This window comes from Syngnathus scovelli, chromosome 20 (genome assembly GCF_024217435.2).
Source record: "Syngnathus scovelli strain Florida chromosome 20, RoL_Ssco_1.2, whole genome shotgun sequence".
Lineage (NCBI taxonomy): Eukaryota > Metazoa > Chordata > Actinopteri > Syngnathiformes > Syngnathidae > Syngnathus > Syngnathus scovelli.
Window position 1 is genome coordinate 1,201,420 of NC_090866.1, and position 27,644 is coordinate 1,229,063.

A 27,644-nucleotide genomic window follows, 5' to 3' on the forward strand; every position below is an offset into this window, starting at 1 on the left:
TACACCGGATGCCCGCTAAGAGGAGAAAGGTCCACCCACATTCAAAGCGCCTTGATATTTTCTGACTGTAATGGTGGAGTGGGCGAGAAAACTCACTGCTCTTGCTCTGCTCACCCGATGGTTGTTCTTCTAAATGTCCCCAACTGTTTACGGAACAGTGGAGAGGAACGGACGCAGGGCCAATAACCCCGCCTCTCCTTGTCAGACGCCGTCCGTCGAGCCGCTCGCTCTGCTGGAGCCCTGCCGGTTACGGCCGCAAACAGCCTCGAGGGAGAGCTGGAGCGTCCCGATTTGCAGGATGCATATGCCACGCAGGCAAGGAGGGATGGATGAGCCATCGAAAGATTGTTAATAGTGATGCTTGACTTCTCTTCCCCCACTTAGGTGTATTGATACGTGTCAAAAGAAGCTCTGTGTCTTTGCTTCCAGGTCAAGAAGGACATCTAAGCGCGAGTGCTCGGAGATCCCGACTACAACGCCCAAAGTTCCCCAACACGCATCGAGCTTTCTCCTCGGATGACTCGTAATCTGCAGAAGATGCGTAGCAGAATGTCAAGTGTGTGTGTGTGTGTGTGTTCCCGTGCTCAAATATTTGTGTTACTCTCCTTGACGGATGCTTTGATTTGACATACTCATTCTCAGTTTGGGAGTCACTTAGACACTCCATTAGATACACGGCCATTTCAACCCCTTACACTGAGTGCCAAGCAGGGAAGAAATGGGCATCATTGTTATAGTCGCTGGTATGACTCGGCAGGGGTTTGAACCCACAACCTCCCAATCTCAGGGCGGACACTCTCCTCTTAGGCCACTGAGCTGGTAAACACTTGTATCGTAGTATAACACTTATAGTCGTGTATACCTGTATACGCCTAAATATTGTTATCCAATATATCTACTGCAATTTCACATTAGATTGCTGGTTTGAAATTTGCTTTTAATATTATTATTTTTAATAAAAAATTATGTTAAAACTTGTATGGCGTCTTATTCCTTGTTTTTATATTCGCCAATTAAAACACAATAATCAGACTTTTGGTTAACTGCTTTATATGACAATATGTGTAGGTACACTACAGGAGGTTAAAAAAAAGACAATAAATAAATAAAGGGTTAATTGCACAACAAAAGCAACATTTATGTTAAAACTTGTCTGGTGTTTTATTCCTTGTTTCTTTATTCGCCAATTAAAACATTAAAACAAAATTCTCAGTGGGACGAAAAAACTTTTATCATAGAAAATTTGCAACACAGTTGCTCGTGTAATCATATAACGATACACTTCTTTAGAGCTAGGGTTAGGTTTAAAGTTAGGGTTAGAGCTAGAATTAGGTTTAGAGCTAGTGTTAGGGTTAGAGCTAGGGTTAGGGTTAGAGCTAGGGTTAGGGTTAGTGCTAGGGTTAGGGTTAGGGTTAGAGCTAGGGTTGGGGTTAGGGTTTGGGTAGGGTTAGAGCTAGTGTTAGGGTTAGACCTAGGGTTAGGGTTAGAGCTAGGGCTAGGGTTAGGGTTAGAGCTAGGGTTGGGGTTAGGGTTAGGGTTAGGGCTAGGGTTAGGGATAGGGTTAGAGCTAAGGTTAGGGTTAGAGCTAGGGTTAGAGCTAGGGTTAGGGTTAGAGCTAGGGTTAGAGCTAGGGCTAGGGTTAGGGTTAAAGCTAACTCTAACCCTAGGTTTAACCCTAACCCTAGCTCTAACCCTAACCCAACCCTAGGTCTAACCCTAGATCTAACCCTAACCCTAGCTCTAACCCTAACCCTAGCTCAAACTCTAACCCTAGCTCTAACCCTAACCCTAAACTTAGCCCTAACCCTAGCTCTAACCCTAACTCTAGCTCTAACCCTAGCGCTAACCCTAGGTGTAACCCTAACCCTAGCTCTAACCCTAACCCCAACCCTAGCTCTACCACTAGCTCTAACCCTAACCCTAGTTCTAACCCTAACCCTAGCTAAAACCCTAACCCTAGCTCTAACCCTAACCCTAAACTTAGCCCTAACCCTAACCCTAGCTCTAACCCTAACTCTAGCTCTAACCCTAGCGCTAACCCTAGGTGTAACCCTAACCCTAGCTCTAACCCTAACCCCAACCCTAGCTCTACCCCTAGCTCTAACCCTAACCCTAGCTCTAACCCTAACCCTAGCTCAAACCCTAACCCTAGCTCTAACCCTAACCCTAAACTTAGCCCTAACCCTAACCCTATCTCTAACCCTAACTCTAGCTCTAACCCTAGCGCTAACCCTAGCTCTAAACCTAACCCTGGCTCTAACACTAACCCTAGCTCTAACCCTAGCTCTAACCCTAGTTCTAACCCTAACTCTAAACCTAACACTAGCTCTAACCCCAACTCTAACCCTAACACTAGCTCTAACCCTAACTCTAACCCTAACACTAGCCCTAACCCTAGCTCTAACCCTAGCTCTAACCCTAGCTCTAACCCTATCCCTAACCCTAGCTCTAACCCTAGCTTTAACCCTAACCCTAGCCCTAGCTCTAACCCTAGCTCTAACCCTAACCCTAGCTCTAACCCTAGCTCTAACCCTAACCCTAGCTCTAACCCTAACCCCAAGCCTAGCCCTAACCCTAACCCTATCCCCAACCCTAGCTCTAACCCTGACCCTAGCCCTAGCTCTAACCCTAACCCTAACCCTAGCTCTAACCCTAACCCTAACACTAGCTCTAACCCTACCCTAACCCTAACCCCAACCCTAGCTCTAACCCTAGCACTAACCCTAACCCTAGCTCTAACCCTAACCCTAGCTCTAACCCTAACATTAGCTCTAAACCTAATTCTAGCTCTAACCCTAACTTTAAACCTAACCCTAGCTCTAAAGAAGTGTATCGTTACATGGTTACACGAGCAACTGTATTGCAAATTTTCTATGATAAAAGTTTTTTCGTCCCACTGAGATTCGAACCCGGGTCGCTGGGGTGAAAGCAATCTCCGGTTAGAATATGTTATTTTGTTGGTATTAACAAGTAGAATAGTTTTAAATTAGTCACAATTATTTAGGCAGATAATTATGGGATATTTTGGTACACTACAAAACACCAGACAAGTTGGGAAAGGCGATGGTAAACCAAAGTTGCGTGTTGTAGCGTTTTCACAACACTCGGTCAGTTAGTAAATGTACTAAGTGATAGTTGACCTAAAATGCCGCCGTTACTACTTCAGACCAATCGCCGGGAGAGTTGTGCACTTAATCCAAAAGCAACGATAGCATGCGTTGTGCTACAGCTCTTGTTCCTATAATGCCAAAGAAACAGTCTTGTGGACCTTCAGTGTGACATGATCCGTCATTCTCGGACCTGCCGCAGTGATGACAAGAGGGAGGGCAGCAGATTGAGTGCGGGTCGGTTTTCCTCCACCCCCAGAGCTACTAAAGCACCGACCAGGAGGGACATGACTCTGGGCAGGGCCGGGGGCTGAGCTGGCATCACCTGCACAATCACAAAAGTTTCCTGTTTGAAGAAAGAAACACTGGAAAACCTGACCGAGCCCTAACCGGCCAAGCCACATCTGCAGCTACTTTCTTACCTTTTCAACTTGATGACAATGGATGAGTCCATCGCACCCTATGTAGAATGTGGCGAAAGCGTCATAGGACCTGGAACAGTTAGATGCCATTCAGTCAGAATGACACATATGGACGGACTGCTTTCAAATGGACCCAAAAGAGTCTGGGTGGGGCTACCTGTACAGGTGTGTTTTGTCTTTGCGGTAGAAGCGAAGCATCAGTGTCAGGAAGGGAAGGCCCCGGAGCCTCCAGCGAGCCTTAATGGTCCCGTCTTCCACGTGCTTCGTCAGTTTCAGCATCTCCAGCCGGACGTCGGTGAAATAGAACAGACACACCAGGCGCCACAGCGAAGTGCTGAGTCGGTAGATCGCACGTCCCCTGCAAGAGACGGACGGATGGGCCAGTCACAAAAGAAAATAAGCTTCTAGTCCCCCTCGAGAACCTAAAAGAGAGACAGTTAGCGAGGAGTTGACTCCGTTTCATGGCTCTGTCGTCGCTTGAATTCTTATTACATTGGCACTTTGGTTCATATTTGACATCATAGCAATTGCATGACAAGGATTGTCATGGGTAAATCCATTTGACATTTTCTACCATTGCCGGCCGGCAGTGGCGGCTAAAATTGAATTAACCAGTCAAGAACAAACGACAAGTGTTCTGTTCTTCTCTTCCAGTATGGGCGAGAAAAAGTGAGAAGGAAAATCGAAAAATCCCATGAGTTCCTATTGGAGATTGATCGACTCTCATATATATATATATATATATATATATATATATATGTATATATATATCATGTGACGTTATCACGTAGAGTGACAATATCAAAGTGTTGGTTCCTGTGATCGACGCGCGCTACATTATGGCGTGAGGAAGATTATACGTGAAATACAAAGTCAAATGCAACATTTCTTCAACGCAACTGATGTCGTCATTCAAGTGGCATCAACTGTTCGTAAGAGCTCCGATTTTCATTGCAAATGGGCGCTTAGGCCCAACTAGTTCTACTGACAACATGTGCAGTATTCACACATACTGTAAGGTTATCTCAAATATAAGCTCGTGCTCTTACTTAGCGCTAACTTACACAAGTGACATCCAGTCTTGCGTGCCATTGCCAGTCCAAACAACCCTCGCAGGATGACGTCTGCTCCCTTCAGGGACTGTGGGCAAATTGCAATTGCAATTGCAATCCCCTAGTTTGGCCTTCCTTCCGAGTGCCGTACGGTCCAAGTGTGACAAAGTGAGAGGTGTGTGTCGTAACGTTGGCTTTTGAAGTTCGACGACGAGTGTTAGAGATTTGCTCACTCCAACTTATTTTGCAAGAACCACACGAGAGACAAGCAAGTCCTTTTTGGCACCTGCAGGTGGAGAGTCCATTCGTCGCTGTCTGAACAGCGATGATCGAATGAAGTCTGACTCAGGCCTCTTGCAGGAGCATTTTTATTGAGAGAAACAGAGTGGGGGTTGAGAGTGGGCGTGAGAGCAGACAGGATGGGGCCGAAGGCCCTGGCCTGCTGATCAAAGCACAGCAGGGGGTCTTTCACGATGTTGTGTAAACAAAACAACTTTGATTGCTTCCTCTGCAGCTAGTCAATCAGTTCAAAAGATCTTAGCACTTTGTTCTACTACTTTTGTTAAGACAGGACAGGCGAGGGTAATTATTACAGGTTACATTCCAACATAATCCTACGATAAAGATAACCTGGAAAACCCTAACATCTCCCTCCTGTTTTATCATATGATTATGTCACCCCAAACAACAAAGACAAGTAAGAAAAAAAAACATATATATATGTATAATGAAGAAAGAAGTAAAAATAAAAACAACAAACAATGATAGCAACACTTTCCAGTGAAGATGAGGCATTACCTCAACACCCCAGATCAAACTTATTGTGTAAGCGAAAAACCTGCTGGCCAGATGTCATTAGCAGGAAAATTCTTACACGGTCCCTTTGCCTTAAGGCGACCAGAATGCTATCAATAAAAACAAAAAGAAAAACAAAGAAACAGTACATCAGCGTATCCATTACTTGCGAAGCATATTTGATGGTCAAATCAACAAGTTTCCGTAATACATGCTCAACAGAACAGCATCTACGCAATCCACGTCTCATTATCATTATCACATCTGTCACGTCTAAGAAGTTGTATATGTGCTCGCGTTTTTGTCAGCTGCTGATGTTCTAGTCTGTAGGTGAGGTATGTCACACACACTGGCGCACACACTCGTGTCCAGTTGGCAGGCAGCATCGGACAACTCTCGTGACCACAAAACCATGATCCGTACTGAACAGGCACGTGCACTCATAGGATGCAGGTGAGGCAGTGCCTCTGAACTTCTGGATGAAGTAGGTCCCGTCCGATGGTGCAGCCATGTTGGTAGTAGAGCCCTTACACCTTGAAAACGGCTCTCTCATCCTGGCACACAGCGGTGATGTCCAAAGCTCCCATCCAGTTTCCTCCTGGAGAGCAGTCGTCGTTAATGCATTTGTGGGTCCTGCAACCTTGGATGCAACATGTGTAGTCAGCAAGACTTGGAATGGTCCCTCCCGTCGTGGCTGGCCCAGTTCTTTCTTTTGATGACCTCGATGTAGACCCAGTCTCCTGGATTGATGGGGTTGTCGACCTGTGAGGAGGAAAGATCAAGCGGCAGTAAATTTGTCTTTGACACAGTTTGAGCGTCCTGATCATATAATCTGCCAAGGACTGCTCTTCATCTGTTGTTTGCAACTCTCGTAATCAATTGTCGTGCCCATTTAACTGGCAAATAGGAGTGTTTGCGGGAAGAGTTTGAACACTTCCTAATGATTCCCTTTAACCAAAAACTATTTATGACAGGGGCGTTCCCATTTATTGCCTCCTGGTGTAAAAGAGATTGTCTTATCCATGCCTTCTTTCTCCTCACACGCTCGCACCCACACAGGGTGTGCACACACACACACACACCCCCACGCAGACAAAGGGATTCTAATCCATCTCTCATGTAGCTTCTCTTGATAGAATCTCCTATTGGTAACTGTATAGCAGACGTTTTAGCATATAATCCCATACTCTGCTCTCTCACTTCTACTTTTTCATGTCGGTGCAGTCGTAGGTGGCCCCTATTGCAGTCATTGTCTTGTTAACTGTCGCCATGTGGCTCCTATGCATGATTGTGTGAATGTCAAAAATTGAACGTACCTAACTTTCTGACCATCCAACCTCCACTGTGGAGCAAAAAAACTTACTATTGTATTGAGTAGGTACATTGAGCAACCTAGCTTCCTCCTGACTGCCAAATGTCCTGTTCTAAAATTTATATAACTCGACCTCTACGTCTTAAGCTTGATGAGCCAAAATATAAGATCTTGCTGTTGTTTCCTACCGTTTTAGCCTATTTGTTTTATCCAAATCCGTTCAATCTCTGATTATAATCTGTAGCCCTACGTATTTTTCAAATTTTTATTTATTTATTTATCAAATCTCCTCAGTTCTGTCAAACTCAGTGCACAATGAACCTCCCTTCCACTTTGAACCAAGCTCCACCAAATTTGGTAACGCCAAGGAGTGCGATTTGGTTGTCGGACACTCCAAGTCCATTTCTTTTTGCCGCACTTCACCCTCTCACGTTGGTGTTCTTTGGCTGTTGCTTCAGAGCGACCCCATCCATCACTCTTGAATGAGTCCATTGTTCAAATGAGTCAATTTTCATCATTGTGAGTTCCTCCGCTTTTCACTGTCTTTTCTCGTCCCCGAGGATGTTGTATTTCCTCCGGAGTGTACTTGTCCTCCTCCAAGCACAACAGCAGTCTTTTCTTGTCCTTCGCCAAAAGTCAAAGGTGCTTCAGAGCCAGGCACCATTTTGTGGTTGTTCACGGCTGAAGGCGAAGACTCGGATTGGGTTTCAGGGGCCCTGACACTGAGAATGACAGGCTGGGACGTCAAACTTGTAAGACTATCTCCAAATGTAGCTGCTTCCATCAATTTGCTGGTAACATTTATTTACCAAACTTCAAATTCTCCTAATAACAGCGGTCTCGTTTTTATATCGTAAATCCTGCAACTCATCCTATTTTTGAGCTACATTTTATCTATAGTTCCAATTTAATCGGACAGTATGTTGTCTTCAGTATCATTATTGAAAATCAACTCATCGAGGTCTGCGTTCCACATCAAGCCCTGATCTGTATGTCTTGACCTCTCACATGTTATTGTCATGCTTGCTCAAAAATGTGACTTAGAGTATGGTGCTGTGAATTCTCAATCTCCCCAATGAAATTGGATCCCACCTCGTAGTTCTTATCGTTCTCATGTTCCTGTTAGCCTGCAATTGTCCAAATCAAAAATGTTTTCTTTTAACTGTCTTTCTTTTGAACCTCTAAATCTCTCGTGTTGCTAACCTATCTACACCAGAACAAAAAAATTACCACAGTATAACACCAAATGTATTCGAAAATTCATTGTCATAAAGTGTTGTATTATTACTATCTTCCACTATCTGTCCTACTCACTCCCTCCTTTTGAGGCTTGGCAACGCCCATGCCTCACACCTTGACAAACTTTTTGGGAGAATGCGTTCTTTACTACATACGATTCCATCATCATTTAATTTGACTTTCTTTCCAAAACGCTTCTCAATTTCTCAGTTCACACATCTTCTACATGTGTTACTGGTTCTTCAGTTTTTTTCTCTAGTTAATTATCAATCCAAAAGCTACGCGTTTCTTTCTAACATTCAACCTGCTCAAAATCACTCTTTCATCAAAGTCGCTCTACTAATTTTCTATAGTAGTCGCCAACGACTTCAACCATTCAACCTTTCATTCAGGCAATCATTCATCAATGCTCATCATATGCATCTCACACAGTCTCCAAAAAGGAGTCTTCCCACCACATTGGTCCCAATTCATCCAAGCTCACCACACAACATTCATATATAATTTTCAACTCAGGTTTCCTGGTAGAACAATCCACCAATTCAAAAAAGACTTAACTAAAACAAACAACTGGCAAATTAATCTGAATTTTTTCTTTGTTTTTAAATTTGAAGAACTCAATCTCTCAGATTTAGCTTGCATTTAGAATTTTGCATAATCTTATAACACAACCAATCAATTATTCCTATTAAATGAAGCATTGCAAAATCTTAAATTCACAATTTAGCTTCTCCCAATTCCTGAAAGCATGTTCTGTTGTTTTGTTAACTCCGAATTTCTCATGAGGGCTTGACACTAACATGCACTAGTGTGGATTAGTTTCTGCTCGCAAACAGATTTCTCTCTTTTTCTTTCATTTTTATCTGTCAAAATTGTTTCTGTTCTGCGGTGTAAATTGAATAGACAACAGTCTAGCAAATTTCTTTATACTAAAAGTTTAGCCAATCTTCATCAACTTAATACATACGCACACACATGCACAGCTCTCGCGTGCGGAAGGTAGGTCTCAGCAACAATGATTCGTCACAGGCTGGCCATTTCCTGTGGTCGATCATGAGCTGGTCCCTCCCATGCACACGAGGACAGCACATTCTAATTTTATTTATTTATCTTCTAGAAGCAAGTTGCATTTCTTTACCACTTGATTTGCATATTTTAACTTCAGTGTAACACAATTTGATCCCTATTCATTTGTAATTGGGCCTACAAACAGCATTGTCATGCTTCTTGTGTGGACAGGGGCTCTAACAATCTAAAGCGATTTTTGATAACCTGACAATGACATGTTTCGCTGTCATATGGGAGAGGTTTCAGATCTTTTAAATTTCGATACATGATTTGCATAGGACCGGAAACTCCTCTTGCCCCTTGCTTGAGCCGCGGCTCGAGCTGCGGCTTTGCACCTGCTCACAGGGGCCTTATTGTCTCCTGGTCTGACAAACACTTGTGACCTCATCAGTTTTCATCTTTCTAGCTTTTGTCTCTTGAATTCGTTCTCATCTCTTTGTGAAGATTTCAACCACACTCTAGCACTTCTACCACTTCTTCCACATTTCAAATTTCCTTGTACTCCATACATTTTCTTCCACTTCAGCATCTATTGCATACAATTAAGAAATCTACTTGCCATGAACTTCTCGTTTTAAAGAAGAGCAGAGCAAGAGATTTACCGTTCTTATTTCCCATCTTAATTTTAGTAGTTTAAGGTTTTACAATTTTTTTTTCAATTTTTTTTTCTTTGAGGATCCTCAATGCAGGTTTAAATTGACCTTTCAACAGATTACTAGCCTGTTTTATTGCCGTGGATCAACGCTAGAACTGCTTTTTAGTCAATTTATCCTACCAGTCACACACTCAATTACACAAACTCCAGCGCTTTTTTTTCAGGCCTATCCAGGGATGGGTGTAAAACCCTCCCAAACAGCTTTGGAAAAACGGACAAAAGAAAAAATCTACGCCCTCCTTCAATTAAGAAAAAGAAGCTCTGTTTTTCTTAGCCCGTTTCTTCCACTGGGACTTGCACCCAAGCTATTCTTTGGCTTGGAAAAACATACAAAGAAAAATCGACCCCCTTCTTTGATTAACAAAAAAAAAGCTCCGTGTTTCTTAGCACGTTCCTTCCACTGGGACTTTAACCCAAGCCAGATCCCTCAGCTCGGAAAAACAGACAAAGAAGAGTCTACACACTTCTTCGATGAACAAAAAAGAAGCTCTGCCTTTCTTAGCCTGTTTCTTCCACTGGGACTTGAACCCAAGCTGGCTCCCGTGCACCTCTACGTGTTACGCGTTTAACAACACAACACAACTTCAGGCCTTTAACTTACTTGTCCCCTGGTTCGTTGCACTGCCGGGTCCCGTCAATCCACCTCTGTTAGACGAAGGCAGACCTAAGATGCTGGCCCAGCGAAGAATTCTCTTCCCAGGACTTTCTTCTCCAGGTCCTCCTAATGGACGCTGGCTTGTCGACAATGCAGCACGTCCTCCTTCGCCGGTCAGATGGTGGGTATGAGGGTCCCGGGTTTCGGCACCAAAATGTTAGAGATTTGCTCACTCCAACTTATTTTGCAAGAACCACACGGGAGACAAGCAAGTCCTTTTTGGCACCTGCAGGTGGAGAGTCCATTCGTCGCTGTCTGAACAGCGATGATCGAATGAAGTCTGACTCAGGCCTCTTGCAGGAGCATTTTTATTGAGAGAAACAGAGTGGGGGTTGAGAGTGGGCGTGAGAGCAGACAGGATGGGGCCGAAGGCCCTGGCCTGCTGATCAAAGCACAGCAGGGGGTCTTTCACGATGTTGTGTAAACAAAACAACTTTGATTGCTTCCTCCGCAGCTAGTCATTCAGTTCAAAAGATCTTAGCACTTTGTTCTACTACTTTTGTTAAGACAGGACAGGCGAGGGTAATTATTACAGGTTACATTCCAACATAATCCTACGATAAAATAACCTGGAAAACCCTAACAACGAGTTCATCAAATTGTCTTTGACGTCTTTGACGTTAACGGAACGTGCCACCTTTGCTCAGTCTGCACGGAGATGCGTTTGGGGATGTCGGAAAAAAAAATCTGTTCTGGTCTATCGATCATCTATGACAGCACACAACGTGAATAAGAAAGAAGGCACACTTGTGCATTAGATCATCTATAATCATTCTATGGATGGAAATACCGGTAAACAATGTTTTTCAGGTGTTTTTTTGTTTGTTTTTGTTTTTTTTAATTAACGCTTTCTAAAAACCTCAGTTTACATGCAATAAAATGGACGTCTTCGATGTAAGCTTGTCTTTGCTCGTTTTTTTTCACCACTCAAGTCCATGATTTCGGTTATTATATTTTCCAAGCATTTATCCAATGACTCGCTGTGGCCCAATTCAAAAATCCAAGATGGCGGCGCGTGCATACGCAGCGGCCACTCTCTGTCCCGTCAGTACGGTGATTTGTTCGTCTAATGAGTGTTCGTCCGACAGTCTTGTGTGTTCGTCTCGTCCGTGCTACAAGTACAGCAGGCAGGTTCTGCTTGACATCGGCAGAAGTGGGTTTTGCGGCGTTCTGGACTTTGAAGCGTCGACATTAAAGGCGCTCGGACTGCTACGTCCTGAAACGTCGCCGACCTCACCCGCTATTCCTCCCCCAGTTGGGAGCCGTCGTAAACGATGTGCGAGGAGGCAGAAGAGGGGCAAGCGCGGAGGCGTCCGGGCTAGGCTGGCGGCCAACCCAGCGCGACCGGCGGTGCCCTCCATTCTTCTGGCGAATGTTCGATCGCTGGACAACAAAATGGATTACGTTCGCCTGCTGAGGTCTACGAACCGGACGGTGCGGAACTGCTGTGTGCTCGTGTTCACCGAGACCTGGTTGAGTGACAACATTCCGGACTCTGCAGTGCATCTGGAGCGGCTAGCGTGCTATCGGGCGGACCGTGCCATTGTACGAGGGGGAAGGTCGCGTGGAGGTGGAATATGCGTCTACATCCGAGAAGAATGGTGCCGGGACTCTGTGGTGGTATGTAAGCATTGCTCGCCGCTTGTGGAGTTTGTGATCATTAAGTGCCGTCCTTTTTATCTGCCGAGGGAATTTACCGCGATTCTGCTAGTCGCGGTATACATCCCGCCTTCCAACATCGAAGGAGACAGGATCGCGGCGCTTGGTGAACTGTACCAGGCTGTCAGTGAACAGCAAACAGCGCACCCTGACGGTTTCACAATCTTCGCTGGAGACTTCAATCATGCCAACCTGAAGTCTGTTTTCCCGAGGCTTCACCAGCATGTTCCCTTTCCGACACGTGGAGACAGCTTCCTGGACCTAGTCTACTCGGCGCAAAAGGGAGCTTTCAAAGCCACCCCCCTCCCCCATCTGGGGCTTTCTGACCATCTCACCGTTTTGCTTTTGCCCGCATACAGACAATTGGTAAAGGCATCCAGGCCGGTTCGGAGGCAGGTTCGAGTGTGGCCTGAGGGTGCCTCCGATGCACTTCGGGACTGCTTCGACACCACTGACTGGGACTTGTTTAAGCAGGCAGCCACCTACAACGATTGGACGGACATAGAGGAGTATACAGATTCTGTTACCTCTTACATCACGAAGTGCATCGATGATGTGACTTGCTCGAAATCCGTCGTCACTCGCGCGAACTGGAAGCCGTGGCTGACGGGGGCTGTCCTCAGACTGTTGAGGGCCAGGGACAAGGCTTTCAGAGCGGGGGATGAGGCTGGCTTGAGGACAGCGAGGGCCGACCTGTCCCGAGGCATCAAAGAATCGAAGAAGGCGTTCTCGTGCAAGGTCTCCACCCACTCCAAGGACAGCAAGGACGCACGTAGCCTTTGGCGGGGCATTCAGACCATCACGGACTACAAGCCCGCGCCGAGGAGCTGTGAGGGCGACGTCCGTCTGCTGAACGATCTGAACCGCTTCTTTGCTCGCTTCGACGCCCAGAACAGCACTTGCCCGCTGAAGTCCATTCCCCCCCACACGAGCAGCCCCTGCGCCTCTCTGCCGACGGTGTGAGGAGGGCGCTTGCCGCTATTGACACCCGTAAGGCGGCGGGCCCTGACAACATCCCGGGTCGAGCGCTGAAGGACTGCGCTGGGGAGCCGTCGGGTGTCTTCACGGACATCTTTAACGTTTCCCTGCAGCAGGCCATCGTCCCCTCGTGTTTCAAGGCTGCCACCATCGTTCCTGTGCCGAAGAAACCTGCACCGTCCTGCTTCAATGACTACCGCCCTGTGGCACTGACGCCCATCATCATGAAGTGCTTTGAGCGGCTGGTCATGGAGCACATCAAGTCCGTTCTCCCCCCCACCATTGACCCTTTCCAGTTTGCGTACCGTGCCAAGCGGTCCTCTGAGGATGCCATCTGCTCTGCCCTCCACTCGGCCCTCACCCACCTGGAGAGAAAGGACTCATATGTGAGGTTGCTGTTTGTGGACTTCAGCTCTGCCTTCAACACCATTGTGCCGCAGCGACTCATCCGCAAACTCGACGAGCTGGGCCTCAGTACCTCCCTCTGCAATTGGATACTGGACTTCCTCTGTCAGAGGCCTCAGGTGGTGCGTGTTGGCGACAAAATCTCCGCCAGCATCACGCTGAGCACGGGGGCCCCCCAGGGCTGCGTGCTCAGTCCATTGCTCTTCACCCTGCTGACGCATGACTGCACTGCGACCTACAGCGACAACCGCATAGTGATGTTTGCTGACGACACGACTCTGGTGAGTCTCATCACGAATGGCGACGAGACTCGGTACAGGTCGGAAGTTGACCTTCTGACCACGTGGTGCAGGGACAACAACCTCCTGCTGAACGTCAAGAAGACCAAGGAAATCATTGTTGACTTCCGGAAGGGTCACACAACACACCTGCCGCTGATCATTGACGGTGCTGTGGTGGAGAGGGTGAGCTGCACCAAGTTCCTGGGGGTGCACATCAGTGAGGACCTCTCCTGGTCCGCAAACACCTCGTCACTGGCAAAGAAAGCTCAGCGCCGCCTGTACTTCCTGCGGAAGCTCAGGCGTGCATGTGCTCCTCAGGCAGTCCTGTCTACATTCTACCGTGGGACCATTGAGAGCGTCCTCACCAGTTGCATTGCTGTGTGGGGTGGTAACTGCACTGAACAGAACTTGAAGGCCCTGCAGCGCATAGTGAATACGGCTGGTAAGATTATTGGTGCTTCGCTCCCCTCCCTGAAAGACATTTACACCTCCCATCTCACCCGCAAGGCAACCTCGATTGCCAGAGATGTGAGTCACCCGGCTCACTCTTTGTTTGACCTTCTGCCCTCTGGGAAGAGGTACAGGAGCCTGCGCTCCCGCACCACCAGACTCGCCAACAGCTTCTTTCTCCAGGCTGTTAGGGCCCTGTACTCGCTACCCCCTTCTGCGTAGCGTGCGGCACTGTTGCGCTATTTTCGGGAATGTCTGCTGTACGCGCACTTGCTCCTTTTTTTTTTTTCTGCTCCTCTTATTTATTTATTTATTGTTGTGTTATTTATTCATTATTTATTCAGCACACTTTTGTTATACTTGTTTACTTGTTTGTCTGTTGTGAGCCATGTCTTGTCACCGTGGGATAGGGGGGAACGAAATTTCGGTTTCTTTGTGTGTCTTTGGCATGTGGAGAAATTGACAATAAAGCTGACTTTGACTTTGACTTTGACTTTGAAAATCAACCATAAAACAATTATATTTGAACATTTTTAATAGTGTACAAAATAATTCAACAGAAAAATATGACCACGTGAACATGTATTGTAGACAGCGTTACAGTACAATCGATGAACCTGTCATAAAAAAAGGGCACCTGTTTTTGACATTTATCATAATAAAACACAGAGGGGGAAAAGAAAAAAAAAACAAAGTCCTACAAGAGACAACCCGGTGTGCTCGCGCACGCCGCCCGGCACCGCCGAGAGGCCGTGCGCATGCGCCAAGTGGCTGAAAATAGACCCGGCCGAGCGGATCGGCTGTTTATAAGCACCGCGGATGAGATTGCGGAGCCTCGTTCGACTTCCAGCGGCTGGCGATCTCGCGCGCGCTGCCCGGCACCACCGGGAGGCCGTGCACACGCGCAAAGTGGCCGAAAAAAGCTCCGGCCGAGCGGGTCGGCACTTTACAAGCACCGCGGATGAGATCGCGGGGCCGCATTCGACTTCCGGCGGCCGGCGCGCACGACGAGCGGCACCGGTGACCGTCCAGCTCCACCTGGCACCTCGCACGGCCCGCTTCTCCCCCCCGCACGGACTTCCGAGCGCTTGGGGAGACGTTCGGAAGCTGCCGGTGCCGCCGTGGCGGGGAATTGCCTCCCTCTGGCGGACACGGCGAAAAATTACTCCGCCTCTCGTCCTGAGCGCACACTCGCATTGCTCAGCGTTCGATGACACTATAAGCGGGTAAACGGCGGAAGTAACTACGACTCTCTTACGGTAGGCTCACTTGACATTTTTTTTTAACGGTTTGTGGAGGGGACCGGGAGCACCGGGAGCCCGTGCGCACGCGCAGAGCGGCCAAATAATGCTCCGGCGGCCCCGGGTGATTAATAAGAGGCTACCCGGTCTGCGTAGCAGAGCTCTGACGGTCCTCCGCGGGACTTCCAGCGGCCGGTGTGCTCACGCACCACCCCCCGGCACCATTGGGAGGCCGTGCGCACGCGCCGGGTGGCCGGAAATAGCTCCGAGCCCAGCGGATAGGCTGTTTGGAAGCACCGCGGATGAGATCACGGAGCCTCATTCGACCTCCAGCGGCCGGCGTAGTCACGCACCCCGCCCAGCACCACCGGGAGGCCGTGTGCACGCGCCAGGTGGCCGGAAATAGCTCCGAGACGAGCTGATCGGCTGTTTATAAGCACCGCGGATGAGACCGCGGAGTCTCGTTCGACTTCCAGCGGCCGGCAAGCTCACGCGCGCCGCCCGGAACCACCGGGAGCCCGTGCGCACGCGCCGAGTGGCTGAAAATAGACCCGGCCGAGCGGTTCGGCACTTTATAAGCACCGCGGATGAGATCGCGGAGCCGCATTCGACTTCCAGCGGGCCGCGCGGGCACGACCAGCGGCGCCGGTGACCGTCCAGCTCCATCCGGTACCTCGCACGGCCCGCTTCTCCCCCCGGGCGGACTCCCGAATGCTCGGGGAGACGTTCGGAAGCTGCCGGTGCCGCTGTGGCGGGGAATTGCCTCCCTCTGGCGGACACGGCGGGAAAATACACCACCTCTCGCACTTAGCGCACACTTACTTGCATGGCTCCGCTTCCAATGACACTTTGAGCGGCCAAACGGCGGGAGTAAATCTAACTCTCTTAAGGTAGGCTCACTTGACATTTTTTTTAACGGTTCGTGGAGGCGACCGGCACCGCCGAGAGGCCGTGCGCATGCGCCAAGTGGCTGAAAATAGCCCCGGCCGAGCGGATCGGCACTTTACAAGCACCGCGGATGAGATCGCGGAGACTCGTTCGACTTCTGGCGGCCGGCGAGCTCGCGCGCACCGCCCGGCACCACCGGGAGGCCGTGCGCACGCACCAAGAGGCCGAAAATAGCCCCGGCCGAGCGGTTCGGTACTTTACAAGCACCGCGGATGAGATCGCGGGGCCACATTCGACTTCCGGCGGGCCGCGCGCGCACGACGAGCGGCGCCGGTGACCGTCCAGCTCCATCCAGTACCTTGCACGGCCCGCTTCACCCCCCGCGCGGACTTCCAAGCGCTCGGGGAGACGTTCGAAAGCTGCCGGTGCCGTTGGAGCGGGGAAATTTCTCCCTCTGGTGGACACGGCGGGAAAATACATCACCTCTCGCACTTAGCGCACACTTCATTGCATGGCTCCGCTTCCGATGACACTTTAAGCGGCCAAACGGCGGGAGTAACTCTAACTCTCCTAAGGTACGCTCACTTGACATTTTTTTAACGGTTCGTGGAGGCGACCGGGACCACCGGGAGGCCGTGCGCACGCGCCGGGTAGCCGGAAATAGCTCCAAGACGAGCGGATCGGCTGTTTGTAAGCACCGCGGTTGAGATTGCGGAGCCTCATTCGACTTCCGGCGGCCAACGCACTCGCGCACGCCGCCCGGCACCGCCGAGAGGTCGTGCGCATGCGCCAAGTGGCCGAAAATAGCTCCGGCCCAGCGGATCGGCTGTTTATAAGCACCGCGGATGAGATCGCGGATGAGATCACGGAGCTTCGTTCGACTTCCAGCAGCCGGTGCGCTCGCGCACGCCGCCCGGCACCGCCGAGAGGCCGTGCGCATGCGCCAAGTGGCCGAAAATAGCTCCGGCCCAGCGGATCGGCTGTTTATAAGCACCGCGGATGAGATCGCGGAGCCTCGTTCGACTTCCAGCGGCCGGTGCGCTCGCGCACGCCGCACGGCCCCGTCGAGAGGCCTTGCGCATGCGCCGAGCGGCCGAAAATAGCCCCGGCAGAGCGGTTCGGCGCTTTACAAGCACCGCGGATGAGATCGCGGAGCCGCATTCGACTTCCAGCGGGCCGCGCGGGCACGACCAGCGGCGCCGGTGACCGTCCAGCTCCATCCGGTACCTCGCACGGCCCGCTTCTCCCCCCCGCACGGACTTCCGAGCGCTCGGGGAGACGTTCGGAAGCCGCCGGTGCCGCCGTGGCGGGGAATTGCCTCCCTCTGGAGGACACGGCGCAAAATTACACCACCCCTTGCACTTAGCGCACACTCGCATTGCTCCGCGTTCTATGACACTTTAAGCGGCCAAACGGCGCTTTATAAGCACCGTGGGTGAGATGGCGGAGCCTCATTCGACTTCCGGCGGCCGGCGCGGTCACACACGTCGCCCGGGACCACCGAGAGGCCGTGCGCACCCGCCCGGGGGCCGAAAATAGCTCCAGCCGAGTGGATCGGCACTTTATAAGCACTGCGGATGAGATAGTGGAGTCTCATTCGATTTCCGGCGGCCGGTGCACTCACGCACGCCGCCCCGGACCACCGGGAGGCTATGTGCACGCGCTAGGTGGCCGAAAATAGCTCCAGCCGAGCGGATCGTCATTTCATAAGCACCGTGGATGAGATCGCGGAGCCTTATTTGACTTCCAGGGGCCGCGCGCACGACGAGCGGGGCCGGTGACCGTTGATGCTTTGGCGGGGAATTACCTTCCTCTGGCGGACACTGTGAAAAAATACACCACCTCTCACACTTAGCACACACTCGCATTGTTCCGCGTCCGATGACACTTTAAGCGGCCAAACAGCGGGAATAACTATAACTCTCTTAAGGTAGGCTCATTTGACATTTTTTAACGGTTCGTGGAGGCAACCGGCACCACCGTGAGGCCGTGCGCACGAGCGATGTGGCCCGGGTGATTATGAAGTGTAATTTGGAATTCCCTCTCTTTCTGTAGGTGGCCTTAGAATGTCCATCTGGCGTCAGTGATACGATTCTATTCTATATTTGCTGGTCAGGGAGATTTCAGTTTCAGCAATGTATGCAATCCTATAATAAGGTAAAGTGGCTGTTGTCGTCCATCACTAACAGCGTTGGTCAAGATCTCCTTTTTAGGACTGAAGTAAACTAGTAGATTGAAAACCGCAGCTGGTACACAAAGCCATGACATCAGCTCCTTGCCAGGTATAAAAGATACGGGCCTGACAGGGGTTGAGGGGCTTTTTACATCCATGCCTTGGGGCCACTCAACTTTTTGGAAAGACTTCACTCTGACATAGGTTGAATAAACTATTTTCCCAATCAGCCGTGTGTCCCTGAAGTGTTCTTTTGTCTGGAACCAGCCACTGACCACCGATTGTATTTTGGAGACCAGCGAAGCAACAAAAAACATATACCACATTTTTGGCGTCACGAACAGGATTCGTGTTCTCCAGGGGACCTCCCGTCCGCTCTTTTCGCGAGCATCCAGCGGCCGGCCGACGACCTGTATTGAGGTGAGTTGCTTGCACTCAAAGTCGCCGCAGCATGTTCGCTCTTGGAGAGGGGGGAGGGAACGTTGTCCCCCACACTTAGGACAGTTAAACGGATCTGATGTGGCCACGGCGGGCTCCAGGGAAAGTTGTCTCTCCTAGTCAAAAGCCGTCATAATGCGACTTTTGAAGGGGGAGTGGCCCCAAATAGAGACAGCGAAAGAAAAGTAAAATAAAAACAGGAAAATAAATAAAAAATAACAAATAAAAAGGGAAGAGTAACAAAACGTTTTGGGGATTGCACGAGTGAATGGCATCCCGGGTGAGAATGTTAATCGAGAAGAAATAAACGCCCCAAGGAGGGCAAATGTGAAACAAGACAGGTTGTCGAGAACAACGCTGGTCGGCTGTCACGAGAAGAAAATAGTAGGAAGTCCCATAAAACGTGGATGTGGAAATTAGTCATGTCAATGGTCCGGCGGAGGATCGAAATTTTAGCTGTGTGATTGTGGCGGAAACACAGATACGATTGAACTATGCTGCGAGAAGGTACGGGTGAATCCACACGGGCCAGGGGCAATAGTACAAACGCAACCTTGGCGTTCGTAACTGTGAGAGTAAATGTGTGAAGATATCCGGCCAGGTCAGGGACCATGTGGGCCGAAGAGAAGGATGCGTGCGAGCCACGTCATTTGGGCACTGATCGAATTGGAGTTGTATGTGAGTTATAAGGCTTGTTAATTTAAATGCTGGTGCAAGAGGCCCCCAGGTAAAACTTAAAAGGACTGGCGGTTTCTGAATATTGATTAAGCTAATACGATCTGCTTGCGGTTCGATTCCTCTATGGGGACGTATTATAATAGCATGCACGTCTGTCAAAGTTTGATAAATTTGAGCCTGTACAGACCGCGTTTGGGAAATAGGTGCTGGAGGGCTACTGTGTGAAGAGAAATCCCACTGTGTGAAGGGGAAACGTGGCAATGTGGCCTCTTAGAGTGCAAGGATTGGTATACCATGGGTGAAAAGTAATTTGTGTGCACACTTAAGTTAAATTCTGCAGAAATAAAGGGGAAAATATAAAGCACTATTAGAAATGAAACGAAACGAAACAAAAGTTAAGTAAGACGTGCGTATTTGGCAGCATATCTGTGCACTGATAACACCAAACTGCATAGCAGCAGTTGGCAAGAAGCAAAACGTGGAATGGATTCGAATCCTGTGCTGTCTTCTATGTTCGTGCGTAATTTCTGTGTGCGCTGTCCGCTCAATGTCGTCTGTTTGAGATTGTCTGCGCGTGCAGAGACGTGTGGGATCCCATGTGTGTGTCAGTGTACTCATGGGTGTGTGTAATGCTTGGAGGAATTGGACTGGAGTGTGGAACCAAAGGAGCAAGAGGAGCTGGAAGAACAATTGCTAAGGTTAGAGGTTGCTGAACGCAAGCTGAAGAAAGAAGCGTCCAAAATACCAGTGTCCCTTTTGAGTCAGGGGCAAAGATCAAGGCAGGCAAATATAATCCTACCAGTTTTGGTGAGAGGACAACAGCTGGAATACAATCATGGCAGAATTCCGACATGTCAGCCATCCTTGCCCACCATTCAAGACAGAGCACACCCTTGGATATCCAAATTGGAGGAGTGCATGGTGGGAACCCAGTTCGCGGTAGGAAACATTAAGAGGCTTCTGGCTAACGTGGTAGGAGTTCATACCATGAAAGACATTTTGGGAAAAGCAGGATTACATCGCTTTGCTACAACATCAGCAAATGACTCTGACCTGTTTGCAGCAGTCCGAGGCCAGATGTGGGGAGCACTGAAGGCAGCTTACCCGACTAATGCAAATCCTGATAATATTGTGCTTGAACCCCTGGTACTGACAGAGAACGCATGCTCATACGTGGCAAATCAGACTTGGAGACACATCACAGAAAATGATCCAGATACAACCCAAATGGAAAAATCTATCTTGCGGGATAAGATCCAAAAGGGCCTGCCCGTGCAAGTGAGGAGCAAACTGGCTGAAGTGGTGGGACGGGGAAGCATGACGACTAATGTCTACACTGATCGCATCGCTCATCAAGTTGATTGGTTCCGCAAGAAGGAGATGGCTCAAAAGGAGCAGTACCAAGAAGTGGTGAGGAGGCTGAACCAAGTGCAGCTCGTGGACAATAAAAAGGAAAAGAAGCAGACAGTCGTGGTGCAAGCTCCACCGCAACAAATCATACTACAGCCAACGTCCCCGCATGGCCTAACTCCGCAGGCAGCCATGGCGGTGCCCTTCAGCCCAGCCCCTCAATGGGGAAACAGACCGACCCATCTCTCTGGAGCCACGGCCCGTGGAGACAAAGGACGGGCAAGAAGGCCTAATCTCCCGGGGTGCCTACAACAGAGACCTAATGTGTGCTATAATTGCGGACGACCAGGCCACATGTCTCGCCAGTGTGATAGGCCCTATAACAACTCCTCTGGAAGTGGCTTCAGAGGGGGAATTAAACCACAAGGCCAAAGGCCTCAGGGCCCGGTAAACCCCTTTGGGGGACCGGAGCCTGGATTTTAGGGGTGCCCAGAGTGCCCTAAGGGGGGATGTCAGCTGGTAGTGTCAGGTCTGGAACAGGAGCCAACAATAACAGTGAAAGTAAATGATCAGCCTTTGACAGCTATGGTTGACAGCGGAGCGGCTTTCACTTGTATCCGGCCCGAAGACGCTACACATCTCCCCATGTCCGGTCATTTTGTGCGGGAAATAGGGTTCGAGGGTATTAAACAGCTGATCCCTTCCACAAGACCAGTAAAGCTCATCTGGCAAGACCACACAATAAAAATTCCAGTCCTGGTGTCAAACCGTACACCTATTGCCCTCCTCGGCAGAGATCCCCTGTGTGGATTGAACTGTACCATAAAGTGTTCTCCCGATGGATGTGAGGTTGAAATACCATACAAAAAGTGCCACAAGGTGATGATGCAGTCAAGGTCCGGGAAGTCAACGCCCACTGTATTTTGGGTGGGAGATGTCAGCGACAACCTGTTGGAACCATACAAGAAGTGGGAAAAGTTTATCCACTCCAATAGACCAGGAGCAAGGAACCCCCAAATACCCATTCCACTGCACGCTACAATATCACAAAGACCTGACGCAGGCACAGGCAGAAGAGTGGTTGCGTCAGCAACCTCAAGAAGTGCAATTGAACGGCACTTGCATTATCCTGGGGACACAGGGAATGGCCATGAAAATCCAGAGGAACGGATGCATTGACAAGGAATTTAAAGTCAAGAATAGCGTCCCACATGTGACTTTGTTGATAGCAGAAGACTGGGATCAGCAACATGTAGGAGAAATGATGGCGGAGGCGGAAACACTCAAGTTTTCCCCGCTGGCGGGAAACAATGCTCTGTGGGTGTGTTGATAAACGTTTCATGAAAATCATGGTTTCAGCGCATGGACATGGACGGCCCCAAACGGTGCAGCTGTCGCAAGACTCCATCCTCAGTATGACAACAGATCAACTCAAAGAGGACATGCTACAACAAGTCCCTGACTACCTGTGGTCTTGCCATAGTACGGATATTGGACTTGTAAAATCAGCACAACCGGTAAAAGTGGATCTTCGGCCAGGCTGCAGACCTCCATGGAAAACACAGTACCCCCTGAAGGAGGAAGCAGTGCGGGGATTGGAACGCAGATTGAAGGATTGCTCGTGGCAAATGTGTTGAGGATAACACAGACCCCTCTTAGTAATACGCCAATACTGCCCTTGAAAAAAGCCTGACAACACCCATCGGCTAGTGCATGACCTTCGAGCCGTGAACGACGTGGTGATTGACAATGTAGCCGATGTGCCAGATCCGCACACTCTGCTGGCACAGATTCCGCCGGATGCGGAATGCTTCTCAGTGGTGGACCTTTGTGGCGCCTTTTTCAGTGTCCCACTCAGTAGCGAATCACAAGGACTGTTCGGGTTCACGTTCAAAGGACAGTTTTATCAGTATCAGAGACTTCCTATGGGTTACAAACATAGCCCTCATGTGTTTAAGAAAGTGTTAAAAGACGATCTCGAAGGGCTCGAAAGACAGGTGCAGAGCACTTTTATTCAATATGTGGACGACATTATTCTCTGTGCATCGGATGTCGAGACGTGCCACAAAGACTCGATCAAACTGTTGCAAATTTTGGCAGAACATGGTCATAAAGTGTCTCAAAAGAAATTACAATACTGTCTAAAACAGGTTGACTAGTTGGGCCAGAAAATATCGTATGGACCGAGACGTATCTCAGATGGTACGAACGGCTCCGAAACCCAGAACTGTTAGGCAAATGTTAACCGTTAGATAAATTGTATATATATGTTATCATGCGTTCCCTAATGAGTACTTATTAATAAAATTATTGCACAGAATGCTTGCTGTTTTGCCTTGCAGACATCCACCAGACCACAACAAGTCATACGATGCTGTCTGGAGTTTCCTGACCTTCTACATCTCTGGGAATCCAAGAAAGCGAACCATCCTTTCCGTCTTTGTACCCCAAATTAAACAACTCATTGCTTCCTATAATTTGAGAGGTGATGAAGTACAACAGGTTTTCATGGCATCCTTAACCAAAGATTGGGCAAGTGTTAAAGGCACCTGGAGTCCTTTTGATCTCCAGGGTCGTCCATTGGAATGTAACGGGGTGCCATTACAAATACAAATTGACCAACTATTGCAGGATAAAAATAAAATTTCAACGTAGAGCAAATTACACAGACATTGGCCGGACTAAACAAAAACAAGATAAGTTGTTTGAAGACTTTAGGCACAGACCAGAAAGCGTGTTCAACTGATTTCTATGATCAACAACTCAAAAATGCTCTACATACAAATTTGCGACCAGTATTATGTCGACAGCGAATAAATTCGACAATTTGTTTCCCTATAAAATGATGCCGTTTGGGTTTGAAGTACATAGTCGCTTCAAAGGAGGAAAAGCATGATTTAAGATACGCGATTGATCAATGAGAAGGCTATCTATCCCTTGTGCCAGGGGTGTCAAACTCATTTGTTCGCGGGCCGCGGTTTAGTCATGGCTTCTTTTGGAGGGCCGGCATGACTGTCATACCCGAGTAGATGTGTGAGCGCCTCATACTGTGGGAGCTGTGGAACAAGCTGACAAGTACCTCGCTTTTAAATCAGACAAGTAAAAACTGGTCTAATATTTGAAATTTAACATATTACTAAAAGTGAAGATAATTTGCAATTCGAGTAATGGCACATGACTATGAAGCACAATTTGACACCTGTGCCTTATACAAAGGTAAAGTTGGATTGGAATTTGATGAAACGGATATGGACATCCACATATTCCATTAGAGTTTAAATTGCTTGCAATGTATATGCGAATTAGTTAACACCTGTGTGGTTGATTGATTGATTGATTGATTGATTGATTGATTGATTGATTGATTGATTGATTGATTGATTGATTGATTGATTGATTGATTGATTGATTGATTGATTGATTGATTGATTGAACTTGAAGGCCCTGCAGCGCATAGTGAATACGGCTGGTAAGATTATTGGTGCTTCGCTCCCCTCCCTGAAGGACATTTACACCTCCCATCTCGCCCGCAAGGCAACCTCGATTGCCAGTGATGTGAGTCACCCGGCTCACTCTTTGTTTGACCTTCTGCCCTCTGGGAAGAGGTACAGGAGCCTGCGCTCCCGCACCACCAGACTTGCCAACAGCTTCTTTCCCCAGGCTGTTAGGGCCCTGAACTCGCTACCCCCTTCTGCGTAGCGTGTGGCACTGTTGCGCTATTTTCGGGAATGTCTGCTGTACGCGCACTTGCTCCTTTTTTTTCTTTTTTTTTTCTGCTCCTCTTATTTATTTATTTATTGTTGTGTTATTTATTCATTATTTATTCAGCACGCTTTTGTTATACTTCTTACTTGTTTGTCTGTTGTGAGCCATGTCTTGTCACCGTGGGATAGGGGGGAACGAAATTTCGGTTTCTTTGTGTGTCTTTGGCATGTGGAGAAATTGACAATAAAGCTGACTTTGATAAGTTCAACTTTGATAAGCTGAAGCTGAGATTGATTGATCGGTCGGTCGGTCGGTCGGTCGATCGATCGATCGAGCGACCGAGTGAGTGAGAGAGTGAGTGAGTGAGTGAGTGGGTGAGTGAGTGAGTGAGTGAGTGAGTGAGTGAGTGAGTGAGTGAGTGAGTGAGTGAGTGAGTGAGTGAGTGAGTGAGTGAGTGAGTGAGTGAGTGATTGAGTGAGTGAGTGAGTGAGTGAGTGAGTGAGTGAGTGAGTGAGTGAGTGAGTGAGTGAGTGAGTGAGTGAGTGAGTGAGTGAGTGAGTGAGTGAGTGAGTGAGTGAGTGAGTGAGTGAGTGAGTGAGTGAGTGAGTGAGTGAGTGAGTGACTTTTCTGTCGCCTGCACGTCATCTTTCCTGCATGGCTACGTTGCTGTCTCAGCTGCATCTGACCGTTGAAAGATGCACGACACTCATTCCTGCCACTCTCATTCCCCTTCCTGATGACGGCGAATTCCATGATTGTGTCGAAGCTGCCCAACAGATTGCAAAGGCTCGGCCTGATTTGGAAGATACGCCTCTGCCAGATGGTCATGTGGTTTTTGTTGATGGGTCTTCTAAGAAAAATGAATCTGGTGTGACCCTTACTGGGTATGCCATTGTTACTGCCGACGTGGTTTTGGAGGCTGCTAAACTGCCATCCAATATGTCTGCGCAGGCCGCTGAGCTCATTGCTTTGACTGGGGCCTGCAAATTGTTTGCAAACAAATCCGTCACTATCTGGACTGATGGTCAGTATGCTTTTGCTACAGTGCACGTTTTTGCGCAGCAGTGGAGCAACCGTGGCATGATAACTTCTACGGGGAGGCCCGTCATCCATTCCACAATTCTAACTCAACTTTTGGATGCTGTCCAGCTACCTTTAAAGGTAGCGGTTTGCAAATGTGCTGCTCACACTGCAAGCTCTGATCCTGTTTCTCTCGGTAATGCTTTTGCTGACAAATCCGCGAAGGCCGCTGCAGAGGGCCTGCTCCATGTCCTCTCGTCTCTCACAGCTCATGATTATATGTCACACATCTCCCCTGATGTGTTGCTTGACATGCAGTCTCAGAGCCCCTCCCAGGAACGGCTCTCTTGGGAAAAACGGGGTCCACCTAAAAACACTGTCGGTCTTTTTGTGTGACCTTTGGGCAAACCTGTCTTGCCTCGTAACTTGTTCAAATGGGCTGCTATTTCGAGTCATGGGGTCACCCATGTCTCGACGGGGGGTATGGTGAAACAAGATGAAGCTATTTATACAACATACGGCTTTGCAGCTTTTTCACAACAATTTTGCAGAGCGTGTATGATCTGTGCTAAACATAACCCACAAGGCAATTTAAGACCTCAGAGAGGGAAATTCCCGACTGCGTTGTATCCGTTTCAGACAATACATATGGATTATATCCAATTACATAAATGTGAAGGGAAAGAATATTGTTTGGTCATAATAGACACATTTTCTAAATGGGTAGAAACATTTACTACCAAACATGCTGATGCACTCACGGTGGCAAAGGCCTTATGCAAAGACATCATTCCAAGATACGGTATTCCAGAAAAAAAATACAGTGACAATGGTCCACATTTTGTACATCAAATAGTGCATAACATTGGGAGAATGTTCCACATAAATCTAAAGAACCATTGTTCCTATCGTCCACAATCAGTTGTTGAGAGATCTAACGCGACTATAAAAAACAGATTAAATAAATGTACGGAAGAAACCAAACGACCATGGACTCAGTGCTTAGACTTGGTAAAAATGTACACAAATATTACAAGTACAACAGGGCTAACTCCCTATGAAACTATGTTTGGAAGACCTTACAGGCTTCCTCAGTTCAAGGACACATGGGAGATCCCCGAGGAAGCCACGTTAGCTGATTACATGAGAAAAATGTTGGAACGTCAAGCAAGAGAATCAAACCAATAACACTGATGATGAACCCATTTCTCCGCAGGAAGACGCCAAAGTGGTACCGGGAGACTGGGTTTTGATCAAGAGTATCAAGAGGAAGAATTGGCGTTCACCCAAGTGGGAAGGTCCCTTTTTTGGTATTTCCGACCTCCCGTTGGTGCCGGGCGGCGTGCGCGAGCTCGCCGGCCGCTGGAAGTCGAATGAGGCTCCGCGATCTCCTCCGCGGTGCTTATAAACAGCCGCATGCGCACGGCCTCCCGGAATTTGAACACATTTCGTCAATAAATTTCGCATATTGAATTTTGAAGTTTAATATAATGCAACAATTGAGCTCGACTTATACAAAGGATATATCATAAAATCGTAAATTTCCATCGAATTTTAAGGGGTCGACTTATACACCGAGTCGACCTGTACACCGGCAAATACGGTACTTTTTATCATTTATCTATGTAACTACTTTTGTGTGCAAGATTCTCCGCAGTATGTGACCATCTAGCCTCGTGAAAATGACTTGGGGGCATATGGCCGGCTAATGACTGGAGTCATTAGCTGCGCTATACAATAAGCCCCACAGTTAGCTAGACATGATCAGATCATGAGATTGTCATGGGATGGCTGAAGCAGACACACTAAAGACTATGTCTTTGTTAAGCTAATGGTCATGAGACGTCCATACTGCTCCGACCATAAGAGTATCTCCTTTGTTCTGTGGTAATGAGATAATAATTATGTCCTTCCTGTTTGGAAACCAACTCGATCATGTACACTTGCCCCTTTGTGGTAATGAGATCATTATTATGTCCTTCCTGTTTGGAAACCACTCGATCTTGCCCCTTTGTTTCTCTCTCAATAAAAGGCACGGCTAAACTCGAACAGAGCGCGGATCTCAGCCACACT

The 27,644-nt window shown here is 48.4% G+C and overlaps 1 protein-coding gene across 1 annotated transcript in view; it reads right to left on the reverse strand.

The window, feature by feature from the left end:
* Positions 1 to 3,301: 3,301 nt before the first annotated feature.
* LOC125989976 (uncharacterized) overlaps positions 3,302 to 27,644 on the reverse strand; it is a 340,553-nt gene continuing 316,210 nt past the window's right edge. The window contains exon 10 of the mRNA XM_068649202.1: positions 3,302 to 3,432. The gene's annotated coding sequence lies outside the window, so the exon portion shown is untranslated. The remainder of the gene's footprint in view (positions 3,433 to 27,644) is intronic.